The sequence below is a fragment of the Cupressus sempervirens genome, unplaced genomic scaffold (assembly GCF_028749045.1).
Source record: "Cupressus sempervirens isolate cs-2001-9-10 unplaced genomic scaffold, ASM2874904v1 CseChr00s100002_03, whole genome shotgun sequence".
NCBI classification, from domain to species: Eukaryota; Viridiplantae; Streptophyta; class Pinopsida; order Cupressales; family Cupressaceae; genus Cupressus; species Cupressus sempervirens.
In genome coordinates this window covers 1,267,441-1,277,676 of record NW_028322207.1, presented here as the reverse complement: position 1 = coordinate 1,277,676, position 10,236 = coordinate 1,267,441, and positions in this window count along the sequence as shown.

The following is a 10,236-nucleotide window of genomic DNA, read 5'->3' as shown; positions in this document are numbered from 1 at the left end:
GATTAGGGTCACATTGTCATATGGATGAGAGTTGATTGTACCATTTTGATAAATGGCATGTTCGGTATCATGTGCCTACTATGTATACACAAACTTTTTGATGATAGTATATATTATGAACATATTTTACTATTCCTTTTATGATTAATTTCAATAACTCATTTTTTAAGGAAAGAAATAAAACATGAGAATGTGATTATGAAAGGAAGTAATATGTATGTAGCATTTTTTTAAATCACTTTTTGAAAAAAAGGAAAATGTACAAACATAATATGAAGAATGAATTGTTACACATAATTAAAATATAATTCATAATATTAATAGGTTCCTCAAAATTTACACCATTCATATTATTAATTTTATATACATCATATCCATATACTACTATAATAACATAAGGACCTAACCAGTTAGGACTAAACTTATCTTTTTCACTAGGTAAGGCATTTACATTCCTTTGATTCTCATAAAGAACTAAATCACCTACCACAAAAGAGCACTCAATCACTTTACCATTATATCTTTTGTTCATCATTTTATGATAAGCCAAGATGTGTTCCAAAGCATTGATTTGTTGTTCACCCAACATATTGAGCTCTTATAAATGTTGTTCCCAAAAATATCCTTATCCATTATACCCTTAAAAGAAACTCTAAAATAAGCGATCCCTAATTCTAAAGGCATCGCCACATCTGCCTCATACACTAAGTTATAAGGAGATATTCCAATCATAGTTCAAAAACTTATTCTATAATCTCACAAAGAATGAACCAACTATGTGTGGCAATCCTTAGCATGTTTATTGATTTCCTTTTGAAGGGTCTATTCAATAACCTTATTAGAAGCTTTAGCTTTCCCATTAGATTGAGGAAAGTATGAAGAAGAAAAATGATGATGAATGTGATATTTTTGCAAAAGGATTTAACTTCCTTTTTTTGAATTGATCTTGATTATATGAAATTATAGAAATAGGAAAACAAAATCTAGTAATAATTTTTTGAAGGATGAAGTACCATATTTCATCTACAGTGGTAGAACAAAGAGGCATAGTTCTACCCACTTAGTAAAGTAATATGTAGTAGTGAGGATATAAGTATGTCCTTGAGAAGAGGGAGGTGAGCACTTTCCAATACAATCAAAACCACACACTAAAAGGCCATGGTGGAACTTTTGATAATGTAAAGTGCATAAGGTTGTTAAGGTGGTGACACTGTGAACACTTCTTAACAAATGTGAATGAGCCTTGTTCTATAGTTTCTCAACAATATCCCATATGAAGGAGTTTTTTAACTAAGGATTTTCTACCAAAATTCCCACCGCATGATTTGACATAGTCTTCTTGTAGAGCCTCAAGTATTTCATATTTAGTAAGGCATCTAAGGAGAAGGTCGGTGCAAGACCATTTGTAAAGAATATGAGCAAGGATGATATACCAAGTCATAAGCTTCTGGATTCTACTCCTTGAATTGTTGGTTGTAAACTTAAGCAATTATCCATCCTTAATATATTGAAGGATATGATAATACCACTCATCTAAATGTATATTAAGACAAGTTACACCTAGTGAGGTATCATGTGAGACTATGGGTTCTCAAAATGTATAAATTCTAAATAAGAAATCTAATGTACCTTCCTTTAGAGTAATATGGGATGTCACACTATCCATAGCATGAGCATGCCACTTATCTTTCCCAAGTACGTCTATATACTTGATTAATTTATCATTCTTATCTTGATATGTACCATTGATATATTTTAGAATGATCTATGAATCAAACTTCACATAAATATCAAATTCTACATTAAGGAGATAATGTTTGAGATCTTGACAAGAAAAAACTAATGGAAATCATTGTTTTTACATCATAGTGTAACACATTTCATAATCAATCAATGTGTGACTTATGTAATAAACATGATTCTCCTTACTATCTTGATCATGTTGAGCTAAGACAATACTTAATGCTTAAGAAGAGGCAGAAGTATAGAAAAGAATAACTTGTTTGGTTGAGTAGATTGCAAGATGGGAGGATTAGCAAGATAGGATTTTAATTTTTCAAATGAGAGATTATAATCGTCATTCCAAGAGGAAGTACAATATTTCTTAAGACAGGAAGTGAAAGGAATGGTATGATTGGCTAGGTTAGAAATAAATCTATGGGATAGCTTGCATCTTTCCTTCCTAGCTATAGAGTTATGAGATATTTGGAGGAGAAATATTGACAATAACATCACTTTAATTTTTATCTATCTCAATGACTCTATTAAATATAATTATCCTAGGAGCTTTCCGCTATCAACCCCAAAGGCACATTTTCATGGATAAAAGTGCATATTTTACTTCCTTATCCTCTCAAATATTCATCTAAGAGTAAAAACATGTTCACTAGGTTTTACAAACTCTACTAAAATGTCATCCACATAATCTTGAAGAATATTATGCATGTAGGCATGAAAGAATTTTTCAAAGAACATTGATAAGTAGCTCCCACATTTCTTAATCCAAAAGGTATCATTACCCAACAAAAAGTTCCCCAAGGATTAATAAAAGTTGTCTTATATTGATCATAAGGAGAAATAAAAATAAAATGATACCAATAAAATACATCCATAAAAGATAGCAATGCATGCTTAGCAATTGAATCCACTATCATATCAATGTTAGGTAAAGGAAAATCATCCTTCAAAGAAGCCTTGTTTAAATCACAAAAATCAGTACATATCCTTATCTTATTTCCCCCCTTAGAGACGTCCACAATGTTAGAAATCCACATGGAATAATCTATAGGATGTATAAAACCAGCATCCAAGAGCTTTTCTATCCTAGTTTTAATAAGCATAGCAATGCTAGGATTCATTTTATGAATTTTGTTGTGAGCGATCATTTTTAGATCAATTCTTGATATATCAAAATATTTCCAAGAAAAGATATCAAGAAAAATCCAAAAGAAGTTTAGTAAGATGCTTTTGTTCCATTTCATCCAAACATTTTCCAATATTAATAAACTTTTTGAGTCATTAGGATCAACAAGCACATCTTGTTGGAAATTTGGATAGGTTATATATTTTGGTGTTTTGATTTATGGCAACATATCAACTATATGAAGTAACCAGAGTATGCATATAAAATTTTGGAATGTATGCTTAGAGAATTATCTAAATAATACATAGTTTATCCGTCAAAACAAATAGATTTTTGTTCAGCATAGTTTACAGAGGTTAGATTGATAGGTGCACACTTGAGGATTCTACAGTCAAGTCCACAGGATAGTATAATCAGTACAGATAGAGTTATGATGTACTTACCGGTTACAATTTAAAAGTAGAATAGAGTATGATAAGGAAATCTATATTTTGGGTTAAGGAATTGTTCTATTTACAAAATAATCATTTAACTAATCAAGGACAACATCCTAGATGTTAACTCTAAGTAAGAAAAAGTTAATATTGAATTTTGATAAATATATAAAGGCATGAATCCCAACATAGAAGATATTTGATAATTAGCAAGGTATAAAGGAAGATTGCTAAATGTGAAGTTATGTGTGAACAATGTGGTATTGATGTGATGTTTTTTCATGCAAATTCTAATGTATGATCAATGGAATGAAAATTGTGATAAAGTTTTGAAGAGAAAAAAGGTCATATTAGATATTAAAGATATCAATAGAAGTGTAAAGAGGTTTTTGTATCTATCTCTTTGTATTGAATAACTTTATTGTAAATTGCATGTTTGGGAAGTGGGATCATATTGAATACATTTGTAAATTGTATATAACCTCTCCTAACAAGGTTAAGGCTTTTAACAAGGCCTAATTCCTCTAACAAGAATTGAGACACTATACAAATGTAATAGACTCCTAACAAGGTCAATATAATTAACTAGATACTTTTGACTAATGAATCATTTTGTGGTACCATCCCCACCTAAGTTTTCCCTTGGCCATCATTTACATAGTTAACAAAATATGGTGTTATGAGTTATTTTATTGTATGGCTATGTTTACATTTAGCATAGTTAGTTTACTTTCTTATGCAAGTTATAATATTATTATTGATATCCAATTTTGGGAAAATGTTTGCAAAATACAGATTCCCCACCTCCACCTCTCAATATTTCCTATTTCTAACAATTGGTATCATAGCACAGTTACTATGAGAAGGATTAACAACTTGAGTAAGATCCCTATGGATATAGAGAAGTTATAGAAGAACCTCGAAGAAGCTCTTGAGCAGATTGATATTCTTACTGAAGAAAGAGATGCTTTGAAAGAAAGATATGAAGATGCTAAAGAAAACATTTAAAAGTTGAAAGATAAGATAGATTATCTCAAATCCAAGAAAGAGCCTAAAGATCATATCAAGGACAAGGATGAAGTTTCAAATTTAAGAAATAAAATAAGATCCTGAAGCATGGACTTAAGATTATAGATCTAAAGTTGAGCTTGAAGAATGATACCAATAAAATTGAATTAAATTTGAAGTTTAAAAATGTAGATATGAGATCCAGTCTTACCAAATTGACATCTAAGCTTGAGTCTACCAAGTTGTGGTATGCAGAACTTGAGAAGTATAATACCATTGTGAAAGGAGAATTAACCCAGTCTAAGGAACAACTTGAAAATTTGTATTCTAGTAGTCAGAAGCTTGATGAGAAAATGTTTCTTAAGAGACATTCTTATGATAAGATTCATCTTGGATATTTCATTGAAGTAAATTTAGCTATGAATTATGAAGCAAGAAAAGAACCAAATCTTGAAAAGCATAAGCCTATGCAAGAAAAAAATAGACCTAGATAATATTGAGTCAAATCAATCTAATGATACGCCTAAGGAGGTTAAGAAAGTTAAACAACTTGAGAAAATTGAATCACCATAGAAGTGAGATATTAATTCAAAGGTAGATTCTATGTATGCAATGAAATTGGTCATATGAAAAGGGACTCTAAAAGTAAGTTATTTAAACCTATTACTGATTTTTATTTTTATAATTGACATGGTTTTAGTCATAGAGAAGTTAATTGTAAGAAGCCTAAATTTGATAATATTAATAAAAATAGTAGAATATTTAGAGATACTAACAATCTAGGAAGAAGATTTAATGAAGGAAACAATGGAATGAGAAGCAATGTTGTGTGTTATAAGTGCAACAACTTTGGACATATTACTAGAGATTGTAGAGAACATGTTAACCAGCCTAGACTTAGATTCAAAAATAATGCACCACTATGCTAGTTATGTAACAACTTCAGTCATATAACAAGATTTTGTAGGATGGGGGTGAGAAGGAACATAAGGAATCCTAATTTCAAAAGGAACATGAACAAGAATGACAAAATAAATGATGACACCAACAACAGCCAAAAAGACATTTTGGAAGAACATGTAGATGGATTTAAAGATGTATTTGTCAAAGCCAAAAATCCATCTAGTTCACATGTGTTGTATGAAGAACAGTCAATTGAAACACCTGAAGGCAAATTGAATTCAGTTATAGTAATTGATACATGTTTCTTGAATAAAACATTTTTATAAAGGAATTAGTATTAGAAAGGTAGAAGTGTCATAGGAATAATTAAGGTATGCATAGTTAATATGAGGTAGAACATAATTAGTTGAAGCTATGGTTAAGTGTAAAGAAGATTTGGAATCTGTATGTGAGTACACAAAGGAAAACAAGCCTCTTGGTAATTAGAAATAGCTTTTATTGATTTCATACTTGCACAATTAATGTAAAATTGAATTAGATGTGATTTAAGGGTTGAAATCAAGTTATTGAGTAACATTCAATCATCCAAGAGTTAAAGGAGAGATTTAGAGAAAATTTAAGGAGAATTTGAAGTGTTCTGAGAAGAGAATTGAAGAAAGCCCTAGTTTCAAAAAATCAAGGTATTTGTTATTTGTTTAGTTGTAATTTGAGGTTTTAATTTGAAGAAATGGAAAATCCAACTATGTGTGATGTGAGTGAGAGGCCTAGATACAAGTTTAAGAAGCACCCATATATTTCTATTGATGATGATCCCCTAAGAGCATTTTCACAAGTATTCCAAAATGTTTTACATGTCGAGCATGTTAGGGCATATATTCATTGTAAATTCAAAAGAATTTGTGATAGTGATATCTAAAAAGATCTAGATTTAGTCTGCAACAATGACCTATCACTAAAGAAAGTGTTTGAGCGAATGAGTTAAACATTATTAGGCACATATTTTATAGTAAGTTTGATATCCATTATGTTGTAAATATAAGAGGATTAATTGAGAGGGGAGGGGTGAATTATTTACCACAAAAATAAATCTAATATCCATTGGATCTTAGTAACAACACATAAACTCTTTTGAAATTGATATCACTTGGTTAACATACAGGCACTCGATTAACACTAACAATATGTTGTAACTCGATAAGAGCTATAATATCAACTGTAACTTGGAAAATACTAAACATGCAGATCTTAAGATATTGAGTGTGATTAAATTTATTAACTTAGTTTCATACACATAAAATAAATAGCATTAACATAAGTAACACCAAGATTCAACATGGAAACCCAATTTGAGAAAACCATCAAATGCAACTAGGTACTATTTTTCACACTTCTAAAGTGATCCATGTTAGGAGCCAACCCTATTAGAGGTTACAAAACACAATGTTAGGTGTGATCCTATTAGAGGATTTAATCACCCTATTAGGAGTGGCCTTGTTGGAGGCCTTTAGACACTTCAATCTAGAAATGCCACCTTGTTAGAGGATTTGGCAAATAGTTAGGCTAATTCTATTCAGAGATTTATTTCATTGCTACAATGGTTAGAGAGTAACAATGAAATGACCTAATTGTCGATGCAATTATATTTTTGATTTAAGATCTCAATTCTGGCTCAAATACCTAATCCTTCTTAATTTGATTAATTGTTGCAGCCCAACTAAGCATCTTCTTATCTTCCACACATTCTTTATTTTTAATCCCAACTTAACCTTATACTTATATCATATATATTACCAAGTCAGCTTGAATACAACTTAAAACAATAATTCTTCATCTCCTCAGTCGGCTAGAACCAACAAACAAATTTATAAAACTCAATATGCTAAAACTAGAAAACCCTTCGTTAGCCAACCCATCTTAGTAGACACTAACTCTAAAATGATCTTCTTGTGTTAACCAAGTGAACTTGGTTAATACTACATTTTTGAAAACTTCCTTTGGTAACTGAGTGAGCTTGGTTAACACTATTTCCATGTGAACATTCCTTTGTTAACTGAGTGAGCTTGGTTAACACAGAACTTCAACAACATTCTCTTTGGTGCCTAAGTGAACTCGGTAGACATTGTCTTTTGAACTTGGTAAACACTAGAATGCTCAACAGACATAGGAAATTATCTCTAGCACCCAAGTGAGCTTGACAGACATTGACTAGTAAAGATATAAAATTTTGTGTAACATCAAAGACAATATAAAATTGATCAATTTTTTTCAACAATCTCCCTCTTTGGCATTGATGGCAACACAACATGTCATAATACAATGAAATTTTAGACAAAAATAAAGGTAAGTTTAACATCCTTAGTTTCATTCTAATTCTCATCCATGAGAACTCCCTGTATCAGTCTGAACTCCCAGTGACTTTAGTTTCTCCCTTTCTCAGCAAACTCTCCAAGTGTATTCTTTATCAAACTCTTCCACTTTGATATCTTCAAACATTCAAAAAAATTTCTCTAATATAGAAAACTCTCCCTCTTTAGAAAATTTATATGATATGACAAAAATCTCTCCCTCTTTAACATCTTATGTCAAAGACAATATTCAATGAATTTCAATGTATCTGATGTATAGATTCATATGCAATCTTCCTTTTCATTACTTCATCAATTTTATTGATCTTCAAGAATATTCAATTGATTCATCACTAAATGATGTTTAGTGAGCATCAGATAGGGGAATAACCCCTACCTTACCTTTTAGATACAAAAATACATCCTTAGGTAATGGTTTTGTGAATATATTTGCAATTTTTTCTTTAGTATTCACATATTTCAATCTTACCTCTTTTTCTTGCACCAATTCTCTCAAAAAGTGCTATTTTATTGCAATGTTCTTGGTCTTGGTATGCATCATGGGATTCTTTGATATATTGATTGCATTGGTGCTATCATAGAAGATAACCACTGGATCCTTGATCTTTACCTTCATACCTACCAACAATTTTTTGAACCAAACAATATTGGAACAATTGACTACTATTGCAACATATTCTACCTTTGCTAGAGATTGAGAAATACAATTCTTCTTCTTACTTGTCCAAGACACTAGTCTTTTACCAAGAAAGAATGGTCCACCATTGGTGCTCTTCCTATCATCAACACTTCCTTCTCAATCTACATTAGTGAAGGCTATCAAACACTAGTACATTTCTACTTGTTTTTCTACCAAAATTTTTGACCAAAGGCCATATTGGTCTATGATTTCATCTTTTTTTTTTAATCCACACATTGGTCAAAAAATTTACCAACTTGGGTTATATAAAAGAAAAAAGGAAAAAACATATGTTATATTATGTTATATGTTATATTTTGAGTGGTGGCTTTATTAGTAGTAGCACAGACCATGGTTTCATTTGGATTTAACTTTGAGGTCTTCACCTATGAGTAATATTGGGGCTTTTCCCAACTTTTTTCTTTGCACAAATCAATCATCATATGTCACTACTTCATGCAAGCATATCTAAGTGTGCTGAGTGGAACTCCCAGACATGGGCTTGTAGTTGGAGGAAGGCACTCATTCAACTGTGAATTCCATTAATTTAGGTTCTTCTTCTCTTCCATTGAAAACCTTTTTGCATAAATCTACCTTGGAAAGGAATATGAAAATGAAATGGTGCAAGTTATTCTAGAATTTGTTTTCTTTGTTTCCCTTATGTATCTTAGATAGAGTAATTGTGTACTTTTTTCTCTTCCCTAGCCGCTTAGATAGAATACACTTGAGGAAAGATAGGGAATTATGCCTACATTGAACAAAAAAAAAAACCAAAACCCTCTATTCTTTGACAACTTGAAGCAAAACAATTTATAGTGTAGAGTTTCTCACTCATAGCTTAAACTCCCCTTTTTAATTAGATATTACTATTACATCTTTTCTTATTTTAAAATGCCACATTTCTTCAATACATTTGAATTAAAAAGTTTTACTAATTTTCATCTTGTATTCAAATGTTACATCGCAAATATTTTCATCTTGTACTGTGAATTGTTCAATTGTTTACCATATTTTATGTCATCATATTGTGTTGGTTTCTTGGTATGGAGTTAACTTTTTCTTGCAATTGGTTGAATTGGGCAACGCATTATTTTATTTATTTCTTGGTATGGATTTTTCTCTCTTCATTTTCTGCTGATAAAATATTTGGGTCATGGCTAATTTTTTCCTTCTCTAAGGTTTCTATGAGGTGTTGTATTTGTTAAAGAGCTACGATTTTGTTGAGCTATTAAGAGTCATCTATATCAGTCACAACTTTAAAACTCCTTGATAAGACATGATAGAGGTACTTGGGCTGATTCTAGTATTGAATGAATATTTTGTACAACTTCTATAGATAAATAAAGAATTAAATTTGGAATTCTTTGTGTCGTGCAAGTGAGAGGTATGGCTTTTATATTTTGTGCATGGATTTGGATGACTTTTACTATAGAAACTAAGACCTATATTAAAAGAATCCTACCACAATACTATTTCTTGTGCAAGATATAGATATACCTATATCAATAATGTGATTGTTGATGTTGGAAGGTATGTGCTTCTTTTCCATTATTACAATATTGATTGCTATCTTGAAAATGATTTAAGTAAATGTTATTTTACTTCACAATGTCTATATCATTGAATATGGTTATAGTTATTGAATAATTCCCCCTATTTCAATGTGAATTAATACAAATCACTCTTAAATAATTCTTTTATAATATGAGGACTTGTGTCTATCATATATGGTGTGAAATGTAGAGCCAATTCCTCATATTCTAGCACATGTGGTAAGGTTGTTGAGCCCTCTGCATCAGTTGGCTAAATAAAAATGTTAAAAAACATATGGAATGTATACTATCTGCAATAAGTTGCCAAGAATTAAATTATAAATGAAGGAAATAGTGAACAATAGAGTGTGTGACATAGTGCAAATGGTTAAATGCCTATTTAGTCACTAAACTCACAATCACTCAAATCTCTATAATGAGAAATACTTTG